Source organism: Ranitomeya imitator, chromosome 10, assembly GCF_032444005.1.
Source record: "Ranitomeya imitator isolate aRanImi1 chromosome 10, aRanImi1.pri, whole genome shotgun sequence".
Classification (NCBI taxonomy): domain Eukaryota; kingdom Metazoa; phylum Chordata; class Amphibia; order Anura; family Dendrobatidae; genus Ranitomeya; species Ranitomeya imitator.
This window is the reverse complement of record NC_091291.1, coordinates 138,660,843-138,678,964: the sequence shown is the minus strand read 5'-3', so window position 1 is coordinate 138,678,964 and position 18,122 is coordinate 138,660,843. Positions and strand designations below refer to the sequence as shown.

The window sequence follows — 18,122 nt, the reverse complement described above, 5'->3', positions numbered from 1 at the left end:
GTACCCAGGACTCCAGCGCTGCAAGGCTGCTGTGCTATCCACTGCGCCACCGTGCTATGGCAATCTGCTCCAATTATTGCACTTTGAACATGCATGTGTCTTTTACACCGTTTTCTGATATGTTCTTGCTGCAGACTAGACAGCATTTTGTTTTTTTAAATTATATTTTTAGTGCAGAAACTGGGACTTTATCTGCATTGTATTTCAGGGAACCAAAACACCAAAAAAAACACAGAGATCAAACACCACTAACTGCACAGTCAAGGAGTTTTGATGAATTGATATCCACTGTGCTTTAATAAAAATCTTTATTTTTATATAGCGCTAACATATTCCGCAGCGCTTTACAGGTTGCACACATTATCATCACTGTCCCCGATGGGGCTCACAATCTAGATTCCCTATCAGTATGTCTTTGGAATGTGGGAGGAAACCGGAGTACCCAGAGGAAACCCACGCAAACACGGAGAGAACATACAAACTCTTTGCAGATGTAGTCCTGGGTGGGATTAGAACCCAGGACCCCAGCGCTGCAAGGCTGCTGTGCTATCCACTGCGCCACCGTGCTGCCCTGCTTTAATCGTTAAATGCAGATTTTCCGTATAAAAAAAACAGTGTTTCCATAATGTGTGAACTTGGCCTTATGGTAGTTCCTGCTCTGGCCTACAATACCCACATCCCTTAATAATGGGCTCCCTGCATTTAGGGTGCATACAATTACTTACAATCCTCCTCTCCCCACGGCTCGGGGACGCTGCACAGATTTCCGTGCAGTTCGCACATTTTCTGTCCACAGGCTTATATTACTGTTAGCTGAAGATGTTCCTTAACCTGGCTGAATTGAGTAACATTGCAGCTCGGTAATGTCTGCATTATCTGGAAGATGTCACACATTAAGAAATAATTATTGCATTATCGGTATCATTCGTACTTAGGCCTTTACCAGTTTCTCCTTATTTTAATTGTTATTTCGAAACCTTACTCCTCGAGTTGACAAGATATCTACCAACCTGAGAAACCAGAGCCCGAGCCCCAAGTTACATAAATGCCATTTCTTAGCACCTAATTTTACTAAAAGTCATGCAAGCTGATCTGGAGGATAACGTCTTCCTCAGGCCTCTGATCTGCGGATGTAATCGTAGCCGCTCCTGGATGTAACTGGAGCTGGACCCTGAGCCCTGACTATCTTATATAAACGTGGTCTCTTAGCACCTAATCTTAGTAAAAGTCCGGCAGGCTGCGGCGGTGCCTGGTTTATTACAATTGGGTAGAAGAACTTCTCAAAGAATTGCAAAATCCTTATGCAACTTGGGACTGTAGACTGCGAGCACGCTGGACGTTAAAGAAACAACCTAAATTCTATCGGATCTACATTTATTATGCAATCTAGTTTATTCCTGTAATCGGTCATTTTATCCTGGGAATTGACTTGTGCATTACATAATCCACATTTTTAAGCTGCCCCATAATAATCTGTGGAGTTTAGTGGCCATTTTCACAGAGCTGTAAAGATCACCATCGTATAAGTTACAAGACTTTTGACCCTTTAGGCTATGTGCACACGTTCAGGATTTCTTGCAGAAAATTCCTGAGAAAAACCTGAAATTTTCTGCAAGAAATCTGCATGCGTTTTTGGTGCGTTTTTTTCCGGACATTTCCCAATGCATTTTATAGTGGGAAATCCGCAAAAAAAAACAAAACGTAAAATTATAGAACATGCTGCGTTTTTTACGCGGGAAAAAAAACGCTTCATGTGCACAAAAATTGCGGAATTCATTCTAAATGATGGGATGCATATTGTATGCTTTTTTTTTGCGGTTTTACAGCGTTTTTATCGTGAAAAAAAACACGAAAAATCAGCAGTGTGCACACAGCCTTAGACTTCACCATAAGTGAGGTATTTCCTCTATTTTTCCGATCTTGACCGTTTTAGATTTGCTTAGTATCCCGTACCACTGCTTGATGGCGATAAATCCATTGACATTCAGGATTGTGCACAGACTTCAATCCAGACTGTGTGCCAAAATCTGCAATCATTCTGCATGCCAGGCTTGAGAATGGGCCCATAACTACAGAAGATTTCTACATGGATTTTTGTTCACGCCATTGTAAAATAATCTAATAAGTGAGGCTACCCAATGGCTTTTTTGCACATCCACAGCAGAAACCTTACGTATCATTCTTAGATTTTTGAGGCCTATCTCAACATAAATATGTGCCCTAAATCTTCCATTAATACCTTATGGATACTCAACAGTACCCATCACCTGTTTCTTGCTCCAGTGAAAACCTATTAGAGATGGCACTACCTGCATCCTCAGGGGATGTCATTCTGTGTGGTCCTCAACCTGATGGACACAGACATGTCTGCCTGGTGGCTGCAGTTTCCATGTCAGACAGAGGTGGGAGCAGTGATGTGCAGCAATAATGGTGCGCTGTGAGGCCATATGCAGAGAATGGGGATTTCTAGGGTCTTTGTTAACCATCCATAAAGTCGAGGAGATGAGGTGGAAAGGTGAATGTTGCCTTCTGCATTTATTAACGTTTATAGAGTTGTGATTGTTTCTGCAACTACTGTATCCAGCCTTGGAGAGAGCTGCATACTGTACATCTATGATCTACTTTCTCAAATGCCAAAAGTAGTAGAAAGTGACTCATTTTCTTCTAAAAAGGTGAGAATCAAAGGAATCCAAACCCATAAACACATTTATGTCATATAGATTTGATTTGCTATAAATGTCTCCAATAGTATTACTTTAATTTTTCCAGCACTTTGGAGTAGTTTAGCATAAAAAGGTTGTGTACTCCTGATTTAAAGGGTTTAAAGAAGACAAGACACATGCAAGATCACATTCTTCTCAGATCATTGGCCAAGACTAATCACCCGACAGGTTCTATAACAGCCTGTAGGAATCAAAGTACTGTGCAAAAGTTTTAGGCAGGTCTCGGAAAAAAAAAGCTGAAAACAATAAGAATGTTTTCAAATGCAGAAGTGTTAATAGTTTATTTGTATAAATTATTAAAATGCAAAGTAAATAAACAAAAAAAGAAATGTAAATCCCATATTTGGTGACCATCCTTTACCTCCATCACTTCTTCTCGGTACACAGTTTTTGATGGATCTCGGCAGGAGGTTGCTCCAAACGTCTTTGAGAAATGATCCCAGATCTTCTGTGGATCTCGCTTGTGGAAATCTTTCTGTCTCTTCATGTGATCCTGTGAGGATGTGGACTGCCTTACCCCATTCCTGCCCTGAAGACAACCGCCGTGTGCATAAGTGTAATGTGTTTTTATGCATCTAATGTGTACGTGTACAATTCCTATGTACGGAGTTATGATAATGTGTAGAATAGCAGGGTTAATGTGGGGAACCCATGATAATGTATAAGTGTTTTATAGATAAAAGGTAAGGTAAGGTACAGGACCACAGATGGGAGGGCAATAGTGTTAAGAAAAGGGGAAGCACTTTCTGATTAGAGGAAGTCGGTAGTAGACGACAAGATAAGCAAGTTCAGTGGGCTGCTAGGGCCAACACGAGCCTATCACTCGGGGCAGTGGATTGCCATATAGTCGTTCAGTAAGGATCTGTTGTTCGGGCCTGGAACCTCGAAACTGGCGTCAGGGCCATCGGGCACATCACGCCTGTGAAGAAAAATGGACACAAAGTCTCTAAAGCAGAAGGTAATGGAATCCATGTGCACTGCCATTGGTGGAGAGGAAACCCTAGTATTAGTGGAGACAGAAGGAAAAGGGATGTTCGATGCAGAACGAGTGCTAGGGCTGAAGTTATGTCCGGTGCCGGAGGAAAACACTGTAACCTGTTGGGTCCTGTAATAACCATGAACTGTTGAGTAGATGTTTGACTGCTGTATGGCAATTTGTGTCCCTTGGATTGTGTGCGGCGGTTCTAGAAGATGGAAGGCGGGAGCCAGCGGAGGCCTACAGCCGACAAGTGAGTGTGATGCACCCCACACCTAACAGCACACTGGGACTAGGACACAATGTTTCTGTAGGGTGCAGGAGCAGCAGCTCGTCCACCTTACAATCCACTAAGACTTGCTTGATAACGTTGAGATCAGGGCTCTGTGGGCCCGGATCATCGGTTAATGGACTCCTTGTTCTTCTTTACATTGAAGATCGTTTTTAAATTACAGAGTAGAGCGAGTACAAAGGAGGGCAACGAAATTAATAAAGGGGATGGGGGAACTACAATACCCAGATAGATTAGCAAAATTAGGATTATTTAGTCTAGAAAAAAAGACGACTGAGGGGCGATCTAATAACCAAGTATATAAGGGGACAATACAAATATCTCGCTGAGGATCTGTTTATACCAAGGAAGGTGACGGGCACAAGGGGGCATTCTCTGCTTCTGGAGGAGAGAAGGTTTTTCCACCAACATAGAAGAGGATTCTTTACTGTTAGGGCAGTGAGAATCTGGAATTGCTTGCCTGAGGAGGTGGTGATGGCGAACTCAGTCGAGGGGTTCAAGAGAGGCCTGGATGTCTTCCTGGAGCAGAACAATATTGTATCATACAATTATTACGTTCTGTAGAAGGATGTAGATCTGGGGATTTATTATGACGGAATATAGACTGAACTGGATGGACAAATGTCTTTTTTTTGGGCCTTGCTAACCATGTTACTATGCTTATGTCACTATGATTGAGGTAATTTTCCTGCTGCAGAATAAACTTGGAACCCATCAAACACCTCCCTAGTTGTATTACATGATAAATAAGTATCTGCCTACATATCTCAGCAGCGAGGGCAGCAAGAAATGGGCAACCTAAAAAAACGTAATAGCAGAGTTTAGCCACGGAAACATAGTGAAGCAGATGAAAGCCACATCATGCTACTTCTCTTTGAATTCAGATGTCCAGCAGTGCCATCAGTTCAGAACTGGTAGCAACAATACAGCTACAGTAGGAACCAGTGGCAAACAAGTGGGACCAGCTACAGTCAGAAGTGGCAGTGGGACTAGCTACACTCATCTAATATTCGAAGACGTCTGGCCAGAAGTGGTCTTCATGCTGCAAAACGCCATATATTTGTCATGGAAACAAAGCCAAGTGAACTGGAGTGCAAAAAAAATGGCAGTAGGTCTCTGGACTGGGGACACAATGAAATATTTGGCTTCAACAAAAGAAGTTTGTCCCCCAGACGCTGGAGAGTAATACAATAATGAGTGTCTGCAGGAGCAAAGACACATGCTGGAGGGTCAAAGATGTGTTTGATTGGGAGCGGGATCACATGAAGAGACAGAAGAATCTGCACAAGCCTCATACACAGAAGATCTGGGGTCAGGTCTACAAGATGTTTGGGAACAACCTCCAAGATGAGCTCCTTCATAAATTGTGTACAAGTGACAAAGCACTGATGAAGGAGAAGGGCGACAGCTCCAAATATTGATTGGATTTACATTTCTCTTTATGTTCATTTTTGTCAACAAAATGTAAATTAAATTATTAAAATACTCCCATTTTTTTACAGCATTCTTAATTTGCAGCATTTTTTTTTTTTTTACCAAATCTGCCTAATACTTTTGCATAGTACTGTAAGTAGCAATTCTCATCCCACAGTGGTGTATACTTCACGATAAGTACTTCATTTCACACACTACATTTACCACCTATACAACCAAGCATTAGTCCTTCATCATCCTCCTGTGTCTGGAGTGACTGCTCGGTCCCACTTGCTACTCTTTACGCTAAAGCTCTGCTGCTGTGTATAAGCACAAGCCCACCATTAAAAACCGATCATTACAGCAAGAAAAGAAGTGATCACAAACTAAGCAGCTGAACCATCAAAGGGCAACAATAAAGATATGAGGTAATAGTCATTCAGGCTCAAAAATGTCACACAGTCAAATAAGCATGAATAAAGGTAAAACTAGAGCGGAGCATAAAAAGGATTTTCAGGAAGTTCAGCGGAAAAAACAAACAAACAAAAAAAAACATTAAGCGGGAAAGGGATGTGCTAAAATACTAGTAGAACCTTTAAATCCCACCACTCTGACGCACCCCCATGTGACCCTTACAGCGAATCACAGCACTCTACAATCACACAGTCATCACCTGGCAAATTGAACAATCACTGGCGGAATGCAACGAAAAGATGAAGCTGGAATAGCGGAGAATTTAACACATTTAACCTCGTTGGCCATTGTTTTTATTGTTTGTTGACCTTGGAAAACCCCTTTAAATCTGAATAACCACATTATTCCCTATGGAGAGAGAAAAAAAAATGTAGTTTTTTTGGGGGGTTTTTTCAATGGATCTTAGATCGTAAACGTGACTTAAAGCAATATTTCCACTGTACGACAGGTGAATGATAAAACTGAAAAATTGACAAATGCACTGTCTGGAAAAATACTACATATTTGAGCTAGGGAGGTTATATACCCGAATACTTAAGGGCTTGTTTATAAATGTCTATTAAAAAAAACATGACAGAGGCACGATGGAGCCAGATGTGAGCGGATGCAGCTCCCGCCAGTGTTTAAATATCCCTTCTAGTGCTTTATATTTCTCCAAAAAGGGAACGAGAAAAAAAAAAAAGCGTCATTCTAATTAGATAAATCCTTTAAGCGCGTGGCCTGCAGTTCGTCATGGAAATTAACCTCCCTGAAGATCACACTAACTGAAATAAGAAACTCAGTGTTTTGGCATACTGCAGTGAAATTAGAGACCCAGGACAGCGTTTAATACACACTTTCATAAACTTACCACATTTCATCTTTCTGAATGCACGGCCATTCTGAGACTCCCCAATACAGTGCTACTGACAGAAGCCCCCAACTATAAAGCGGTGGGGGAGAGGACACCAGCCACTTGCAACCAGCTGCTGAAGAGGATCATGGACCAGAGAACATTTTTATTTTTGGGGAGTAAAAGCATCTGCTTGGCCAACCTATGAAATGGCGCTCATGAACATTGCTATGAAATTAGTGCCGTGTGACACTCTTCCCTGGAGAGGGGTCTTCAAGATTCCCATCCACTTGTGATAATTTCATTAGGGAAACTTGCTGCTACATTAAATGCACAATGTAAATGTCTAGGGGACAGCTCTCCCTCTGAAACCACCCAAAATGTGGGTGTGCGACGTATCATCGGTACACGGGTCAAATGTTACCATCAAGACCGAGCAATGTTTTATTTTTTGTATTCTGATGTCCAACAGTCCAAAACTAAATACAGATAATCGAGAATGAAGTCATTCCAAAGACGCACTGATAGGGAACTTAAGGTTGTGAGCCCCGATGATAATGTGTAGAAACTGTAAAGTGCTGCGGAATATGTTGGCGCTATATAAATAAAAAGATTTATCTACACAGTCAAATCGGACTAGGAACACATTGCACCAACATAACCCAAAAAATGGTCCATCATGAGCCACCTTGACTCTTTAGATAGAAGCTCGACCTCCATGACTCCTTTCAGGTGTCGATCTGTTACCCTCCCAAATAAAAGATTGGGTAGCCAGGGTCTCCTAAGATGTTGGCATTTTTAACCGTAAGGGTACTGTCACACAGTGCAATTTTGATCTTACGACGGCACGATTCGTGACGTTCGAGCGATATAGTTACGATATCGCAGTGTCTGACACGCTCCTGCGATCAGGGACCCCGCTGAGAATCGTACGTCGTAGCAGATCGTTTGAAACTTTCTTTCGTCGTCTAGTGTCCCGCTGTGGCGGCATGATCGCATGGTGTAACATATATCGTATACGATGGGCGCATAGTAACCAACGGCTTCTACATCGCACATACGTCATGAAATTATCGCTCCAGCGTCGTACATTGCAAAGTGTGACAGCAGTCTACGACGCTGGAGCGATATTGTTACGATGCTGGAGCGTCACGAATCGTGCCGTCGTAGCGATCAAAATTGCACTGTGTGACGGTACCCTTAGACGAGATCCACCACAATGAAATCACAAAAAATTCCCTAAGAGATTCTTTGGGACTCAAATCTAAAAATGGATCAGCAATAAGTTTCATGGATCTTTCCTTATTAGTGTGATCAAGGCTTAAAAACTAGTATCTATTTAGAAAACTCAAAATATCACACTGGTAAATTATTCAGCATTTATTTTAACATCAAATTTACCATGTTCCAGTCCTGTTAGGCAGAGAACATGGGAAAATACTTTCTAAAGGCCGTTCAAAATTCCATTGGTCTTCTCAACGAAAATGGCTGGTATACATAATATATGGCATAAGTGACAATCAGGTCTTGATAAGAGGGTGGTCTCCTCAAAGAGGTGGTCTTTAGAAGTGGTTTTAAAGTACATTTATTTCTCTATAACCAGAAGCAGTTAAGGCCACGTAAGTGCAATCTTGTAGCTTAGATGTATTGGCATCGGAGGCCTTTAGTACATGTTACCCCCAATCTTTACTAATGTCGCAAGTGGGTAAGTCACCGCCTGGGACAAGGAAGAAAAAAAAGTTTGCCGATAGAATATAAAAATACCAAACAGTAAATTTACTATTGACAGTCTTCGATATATGGTAGATTTCATGAAATAGAATAAAGTTCTTAAATGATCACATAATTCCTGTAAAGTTGGGAAGGAATTTTCCCTACAATATGACAAAAAATGGGATTGTTTCACCTTCTTCTGGATCAACACTATAAGACAGCAACAACAAACCTGAAATAAGCGCGACCAGTTCACCTTACATAACTATTCTTGGCCGTATCTTATCATCCACCAGGACAATGTATGCACGTATTTAGTAGCTGGTCCCACTGGGCACATCTGCAGGTCCGCTTCCGACAGTTTTTGGCATCCCTACAGTGTTTTGAAGAATTCTATTTTGGGAATCCAGAGTAAATCTATGACTGGTCCAAGCGTGTGATTTACCTGCGGAGACAAGTTCTAGGAGACCACAGACCACTGCATCATGAAAAAAAAAACAAAACAAAAAAACAAACAAAAACTTGATGTAGACAAACTGTTCATAGACACGTTAAACGCTGGCACAAGGGGCCCCTCTTATTTTATGAAAGAAATGGAAGCTGAAAGGGCTGTAAAGCAGGATTAAAGAAAATGAAGATTATTAGTTGAAAGTGAAACCCCTTGAAGGGATCTGATCTAAAAGGACATTTGGGGGAACCAGGATTTGGAACTGAGCTGCGAAGAGAGGCAGCATGCGAGCAGCACGCTGAGAGAACAGACGTGAGCAGGAATTACGCTGTACAGGAATATGTTTGGGGACCAGGACCTGAACCAGGAATTACTGACAGGGGACCCTCAGATATAAAGAATGACAGACGTTGGATGGGATGTAGAAGAAAGACGGACCCCCTAGCCCCCTCCACAATATGATCCTGTATCATGCAAGTGCAGCAGCGCATCGCTCAGGTCTATCGTCTCCTTCCCGTGACCAGAGAGGATAAAGGGTTTCGACGAGAGAATAGCGTAACCATCTCATTTTTCTAATGAAACTGTTAAGTGCTTTCTCCTTCCTCAAAGAAATCTTCCACCCCTTTGATCGACATTCATATATTTCTAGGGAAAAGAGAAGCAACTTTCACTCGTGCTTCTTCCGTGGTACTTCTTGTTCACCAAGACAGTTTTTTTTAGGGCCACTTATTTTCTCTCCTCTGCCTTCTTTCCCATTTGTCCTTAAGACTCCTCTCACCTTGAGGAGTGTTAGGATTACCCGGCATTTATACTCAATGCTCCTCTTTATTCCTTAAGACTTATTAAGAATGATAATGAGCTCCAAAGGACCGTCACGTCGCGCTCCTTCCCTCTCTCTCTGTCGCTCTCTTCTCTACGTGCCTATTCTGTCAAAGGCACACAGGACAAATCAGACCAAAAAAAAAAAAAAAAATCTGACAATATGGATCAAGGACACTTGAGGATTTATATTCTATAATTCCACCCTTTCTTTTGTTTTTATTATTCCTCTTCAAATTTCTCATCCCCCTCCCGGACTTTGACCGGGGACGCGAGGAGGCAGCCTGCCTAGAAAACCTCGTTAATGGGAAGCCCTTAAACGGCTGATTAATTTTAGCAAAATTTACGATGTTCTCTCTCTCTCTTATTCTTGCTTTCATTTAAGCTGCAGTATTCTGTCAAAGAGGGTTAATCTGGCTGCTAGGCTGTCGTACCTAGCACACCGCAGGACTACCTCTATGAAAGTGAAAAATGGGCAAGATATTAGGGGGTATAAAAAGAACGGTTTATGCAAGTCAACTTCATCTTCTACATAAAAGAGTCAAATGCATAAAATAGAAAGATTTGAAATTTAGACAAAAAAAAACCCTAAATAATAAAGGCCTGGACTATTCTGAATAAACAGTATAAAAAATACCCAAATACTGCAACATTTCCTAAGGTTGATCACGCCATAATAAACGCCTTTACCGAACACGACCTTATCGACTTTCACGTTTCACTCAATGCATATTAACGTGCGTGTTAACCGACGGCTTCTATCGAACAGGACGGACAAGTGTCAATGTAAAGTGCCCAGTTCTGTCGACATGGATATAAATAAGACAGCAGTGCTGCTCACATTGCCGGACCGCTGACTAGCATGGGGCTACCGTAAGGAAGATACCAAGCATGCTGCAGATTGCACTTGACCATTTCAACCAGACGACGGCAACTCCACTTTTTAATTGCCGCTTGTGGTCAATAATATCGAATGGGGGTGTAAACATGAGTGACAGATGGGACAGCCAGGAACAAGTGCTTTCCTCTAAAGCAACTCAGGCCATAGTAGGTTTCATACAGTGACCACAAAATTCCTCATTGAAGGAGACCAACAGATAAAAGATGGGGGGGACTACATTGGATGGCAGATTTCTTGAAAGAAGAGCTCGGCTTCTAAATAAAAGGAACACAAATTGCTAATCCCACTAAACCGTCCATATGGATAGCTGGGTTAGCTAGATAAAAGATTAAGGGTTTTAATAAGGAAGCGGCTGCTAGCGCAGTCATTTCACATACAGGGCACTTGAAGTCACTGAGACAAACCTTTAAAAAGTTTTTGTGGATAATTCCCCAACGTCCTTTGACGATAACCTCGGGTTTGCATAGGAGTGGCTGCATTAGCGTTATGTTGGCTGATTTACACCCACTACTGACTGTACTCTCGCCCCCCTGTCTTGTAAACATTTCAATTAAGAGCTGCTAAAATGAACACGGCTACTGAAAAAAAAAAAAAAAGAAGAAGAAGAAGCCTCGATGTTCTAAGTTCCATGGGGAGGATTTCACTGTAAATTCCTTCAGGATGCTGCTGCCTCAATTCTGTTCTACAGCTGAACACTTCTACTTACAGGGATTTCCTGCACCACAAACCAAACTGCGAACAGTGTAAGGATGACAACCTCGTCTGCCTGAAAGCTGACACTACGGCCTTTAAAAGAAAAAAAGAATAAAATAAGACGTCGACTTTGCCACTAAAGTATTGTCATGTTATAACTAATTTTCTTGTGTCACTGTGTTATAAAAAAAAACAAAACCATAAGGGGGGAGATATGACTTTCCCTGAATGATCTGTTTAACCTAAGCCAGGGAGGAAAAAAAAAAGAAGTCATTAATTACTTATGTGAGCTATTCCTTCACAAAGACAATAAACCTGCCTGGTCGCCATGGATATGACATATTTGCTCTGAAAACAACACAATAATTAGCAAAGGGGAGAGATCCGAGGAGAATATGCAAACTCCAGAGTTTAAAGCTGTACAGCCTTTTTGTTGTGTGTTTTTTCCTAACTTGTCATTTCTACATCGGAACCAAATGACATAAACAAATACAAACAAAATGCATCATTAAAGGGGGGAAAAAAAGAACACACGGCAATATCTACATAGTAACAAAGTAAAGCAGAGAAATGAGAGAACAGCAAGAGACCTTCCAGAGGGATAAGGCTGCGAGGGAATATGGTTCGGTTCCTGGCGATGGCCAAGGCCAGATCGGATCACACATTACACTTCAACTGTGATTCAGATATTATCCAAAGAGAAAAATTACTGCAGAATCTCCTAACGAAGTTAACCAGAAGATGCAGACCCCTTATTGTAAAAAAAAAATTGTTTTCAGTCATTTTAAGCGACGTCTACAGCATATGAAAGACGCACATTAACACTCATACACCACAGGCACACATGTACACGAAAACACACGGTACATACACTGGCAACAGATATACATATATATATATATCCCTATATACACACACACGTACACGAAAACACACAGTACATACACTGGCAACAGATATACATATATATATATCCCTATATACACACACACGTACACGAAAACACACAGTACATACACTGGCAACAGATATACATATATATATATATCCCTATATGCACACACACGTACACGAAAACACACGGTACATACACTGGCAACAGATATACATATATATATATATCCCTATATACACACACACGTACACGAAAACACACAGTACATACACTGGCAACAGATATACATATATATATATCCCTATATACACACACACGTACACGAAAACACACAGTACATACACTGGCAACAGATATACATATATATATATATATCCCTATATGCACACACACGTACACGAAAACACACAGTACATACACTGGCAACAGATATATATATATATATATATCCCTATATGCACACACACGTACACGAAAACACACAGTACATACACTGGCAACAGATATACATATATATATCCCTATATGCACACACACGTACACGAAAACACACAGTACATACACTGGCAACAGATATACATATATATATCCCTATATACACACACACGTACACGAAAACACACAGTACATACACTGGCAACAGATATATATATATATATCCCTATATACACACACACGTACACGAAAACACACGGTACATACACTGGCAACAGATATACATATATATATATACCTATATACACACACACGTACACGAAAACACACAGTACATACACTGGCAACAGATATACATATATATATATATCCCTATAAACACACACACGTACACGAAAACACACGGTACATACACTGGCAACAGATATACATATATATATCCCTATATACACACACACGTACACGAAAACACACAGTACATACACTGGCAACAGATATACAGATATATATATATATATATATATATATCCCTATAAACACACACACACACACGAAAACACACAGTACATACACTGGCAACACAGATATACATATATATATCCCTATATACACAAACGTACACAAAAACATACACTGGCAACACAGATATACATATATATATATCCCTATATACACACACACTCAGTACATACACTGCAACACACAGACATACATGTATATCCCTATATACACACAAGAAAACACACAGTACATACACTGGCAACACAGATATACATATATATATCCCTATATACACACACACACACACACAGTACATACACACGTACTCATACATACACTGCAACACAGATATACATATACCATGTAAAACACACAGTACATACACTGGCAGTCACACGTACTCATAGTTACTCATGTATATACTGCAACAATATATATTATATATATATCCACACATGCACACTAAAATATACCTACACCAGAGACACATTCACCTGTTGTATACACAGACACACAATACAGATACTCTTAGATAAACACACTACAAACTATTCCCACAGATAATCTTCCATACACACCAGTACATTGAAACACACATGTATATACACACAACACGTGTATACAAAACAAAAATATACCTACACTTGAGACACACACCTGCTTGTATATGTATACACACACAATACTGATACTCTTAGATAAATACACACACTACAAACTAGCACCAGGTCCTCTTCCATACACACACCAGTACATGGAAACATACATATTATATACTAAACCTACATGTTTTTCCGACATACACCACAGACACAAATCTATACTCTTAAGCACACCATGTAGAAACACAACTGACAAACAGGAAAATGGAAACAACATATAAACATGGATACTGGTGTACAAGCAAAAAGATACACAATCCCCCAGAAAGTATACAGCACATCCATAAATGAGGCTGTGCAGACAATACACTCTTCAGCCATTCATCTTCCGGTTACACAAGTCTCGTCAAGTTCATAATTGAGTTTGTGGATTCCCAATAAACTTGGATAATACGGGAATAAAATCCCCAGATCTGAGCGTTCACAGCTCGGACCAGGGGCAGCTTTGAAGTTGTTTATACATCACAAGGATTAAGTATAAAACAACATTATAGCCAAAGAGCTTTGTTTTTATTGCTAAAAATTCCTAATTTAGGTCAAAACGAGCAGATCGTGGAAACCTTATTCATGAGAGAAAAAAAATATTGTTTTTAAAGTTCACTTCTTTTAAAACAATAGTTCTTCACCAAAGTCTTTGATCTTGAAAGGTTTTTGAGATTTTCAGCTGGGGGAGAGAAAAATGATCTATTTTAAATAATGATGCAACTTGAGGATCAAAGCCGTGACTTTGTGTCAGCCATAATAAGCTCGGCTTGGCACAGAGCGGAGAGTGTAACCTCCCTCCTATAAAACAAAATAGATTGTGGACTCAAACCACCTTGGAAAAAAACTTCACAGCTACTGTCTGCAAACATCAAACTGTCCCTTTAAAATGCCCGGCCGGCGTTATACACAGTGTGATTTCTGAAGGAGATCCGTTGACATCTCTATGGAAACCAGCAACAGATTATCATCAACAGAATAAATAACTAGTCTAATAAATTAAACAGGAGAAGGCACGAGATCTCAGAAACTTGATTACTCCGGGTTCAACAATATTCCCCATAAAGTGGCTTCTTCAGCTGACAGCGGAGCGGCGGTGGGAACGCTTCCCATAGGAGCAGCATTAACTATCAGAACCAAATAATAGCACTAAATGTGAGGGGACACAATGCGGAGGCTGAACCCGAATATATGGATGGGTGGATGATATATAGACAGATAGATGATAGATCTACGAGATTATGAAACATAGATATTAAACTTTACCAAAGTGTCAGTAAAGTATCAGTGAACTTCCCAAAATGCAATTGGTAACAGAACATTGAGGACTTGCCCCCGCCTTAGAGCAGGTGTGTGACCATCTCTGGCGGGGGGCACGGGGTGTGTGACCATCTCTGGCGGGGGGCACGGGGTGTGTGACCATCTCTGGCGGGGGGCACGGGGTGTGTGACCATCTCTGGCGGGGGGCACGGGGTGTGTGACCATCTCTGGCGGGGGGCACGGGGTGTGTGACCATCTCTGGCGGGGGGCACGGGGTGTGTGACCATCTCTGGCGGGGGGCACGGGGTGTGTGACCATCTCTGGCGGGGGGCACGGGGTGTGTGACCATCTCTGGCGGGGGGCACGGGGTGTGTGACCATCTCTGGCGGGGGGCACGGGGTGTGTGACCATCTCTGGCGGGGGGCACGGGGTGTGTGACCATCTCTGGCGGGGGGCACGGGGTGTGTGACCATCTCTGGCGGGGGGCACGGGGTGTGTGACCATCTCTGGCGGGGGGCACGTGGTGTGTGACCATCTCTGGCGGGGGGCACGTGGTGTGTGACCATCTCTGGCGGGGGGCACGGGGTGTGTGACCATCTCTGGTGGGGGGCACGGGGTGTGTGACCATCTCTGGTGGGGGGCACGGGGTGTGTGACCATCTCTGGTGGGGGGCACGGGGTGTGTGACCATCTCTGGTGGGGGGCATACTATCTATACAGGACACACACAGAAGTATAACGCCTCCGGAATAATGTGGGGGACGGTCTGGGGTCGGGTACTTACGGGGGTGTCCGTCGCTGGGTTCCGTCCTCCGCTCTCAGGGCCCCCCGGGCAGGGGCAGCCGGTCACTTGGGGTAAACTTCCCTCCTGGCATCAGATGTCACCGCACTTCACACAACTTCCAGCCTTTTTTTTCCCCACAGAAACATGAAAAGGAAAAGAAACAGGAATCCACCAGGTTCCAAAAATCTTTTTTTCTCTCTTTAATAAGTCAACGCCCCAAAGAGTGTGCCCGGGCGGCGGGTGACGGACCGGGCGGCGGGTGACGGACCGGGCGGCGGGTGACGGACCGGGCGGCGGGTGACGGACCGGGCGGCGGGTGACGGACCGGGCACCTGTTCCCTGTCCCGGGCTTAAAAATCGGAGTGTGACATTGACCAAATCGCACGGTTCCCCTCCCGGCCGCACGCTCGGTGCACACACCCCCTGGGCGAGCCGCCCGCCTCCTGCCCGGCCGTGCGCCCATAGCAACCCCTGCTGTCACCGGACAGCCCACGTGCAGGGGACGGGCTGCTGCAGAACCGCTTCGGAGGTGCACGGAGTGACTGACAGCAGCGCCTCCCGGGTGAGTGACGGCAGCTGGCAGCTGTCGGTGCCCGGGGAACTTTCCGCACTTTGTGCAGTGATCAGGACCGGGCGCGGGGCTGCTGGCGGCGGTCACTCTCCGGCTGTCGCCCCTGCCCCGGGCACGGCGGCTGCTCCCCGGGAACTCTCTTACCTGCACTTCTGCGGCTTTCGGTGACTTTCCAAGTAAAGGAAAATGTGTGTTTCGGACGTCGGCTCCGCGCATGCGCCATCTAACTTGCCTGATCCTGGGGTTTTATTATTGAATTTTCCTATTTCTAAGCAGGCGGCGGGGGCGGAGCACAAACCCGGAGCGGAGCCAGGAAGCCGGGGCTGTGAACGGCCGCAAAACCCGGAGCGGCGCCGGTGACCTCTAGTGGCGGCAGCACGGCACACTGCAGCCGGGGCTGGACCTGCGGGGACTACAGGGCTCAGCAGGCGACACCGCCACGTGCTGTGCGACTGCGCTCCAGATCCACCTGCTACACTGCACCGGAGCCACGGGCTCAGCTCTGCGCTCACCGCCCGGGACAGGTCCCCACATCAGACCCCACTATAACATGAGACCCCACTATAACCTCAGACCCCTCTATAACATCAGACCCCTCTATAACATCAGACCCCACTATAACATGAGACCCCACTGTAACAACAGACCCCACTATAACATGAGACCCCACTGTAACATCAGATCCCACTATAACATCAGACCCCACTATAACATCAGATCCCACTGTAACATCAGACCCCACTGTAACATCAGACCCCACTATAACATCAGACCCCGCTGTAACATCAGACCCCACTGTAACATCAGACCCCACTGTAACATCAGACCCCTCTATAACACAGACCCCACTATAACATCAGACCCCACTATAACATCAGACCCCACTGTAGCATCAGACCCCACTATAACATCAGACCCCACTATAACATCAGACCCCACTGTAGCATCAGACCCCACTATAACATCAGACCCCACTATAACATCAGACCCCACTGTAGCATCAGACCCCACTATAACATCAGACCCCACTATAACATCAGACCCCACTATAACATCAGACCCCACTACAACATCAGACCCCACTGTAACATCAGACCCCACTGTAACATCAGACCCCACTACAACATCAGACCCCACTGTAACATCAGACCCCACTGTAACCTCAGACCCCACTATAACCTCAGACCCCACTATAACATCAGACCCCACTACAACATCAGACCCCACTATAACATCAGACCCCTCTATAACATCAGACCCCACTATAACATCAGACCCCACTATAACATCAGACCCCACTATAACATCAGACCCCACTACAACATCAGACCCCACTGTAACATCAGACCCCACTGTAACATCAGACCCCACTGTAACATCAGACCCCACTATAACATCAGACCCCACTACAACATCAGACCCCACTGTAACATCAGACCCCACTATAACCTCAGACCCCACTGTAACATCAGACCCCACTGTAACATCAGACCCCACTACATCAGACCCCACTATAACATCAGACCCCACTGTAACATCAGACCCCACTATAACATCAGACCCCACTATAACATCAGACCCCACTATAACATCAGACCCCACTACAACATCAGACCCCACTACAACATCAGACCCCACTGTAACATCAGACCCCTCTATAACATCAGACCCCACTACAACATCAGACCCCACTGTAACATCAGACCCCACTATAACCTCAGACCCCACTGTAACATCAGACCCCACTGT

The 18,122-nt window shown here is 43.6% G+C and overlaps 1 protein-coding gene across 3 annotated transcripts in view; it reads right to left on the bottom strand.

The window, feature by feature from the left end:
• Positions 1–16,702, bottom strand: part of CASZ1 (castor zinc finger 1) — a 245,546-nt gene extending 228,844 nt beyond the window's left edge. For 2 of the 3 annotated variants that reach the window (XM_069742843.1, XM_069742842.1), the window contains exons 1-2: positions 16,518–16,701; positions 15,803–15,925 (exon numbers count right to left, since the gene is read on the bottom strand). The gene's annotated coding sequence lies outside the window, so the exon portion shown is untranslated. Of the gene's footprint in view, positions 1–15,802; positions 15,926–16,517 lie in introns of all 3 variants that reach the window. The other variant, XM_069742840.1, reaches the window with a different exon arrangement.
• Between the last annotated feature and the right edge of the window lie 1,420 nt (positions 16,703–18,122).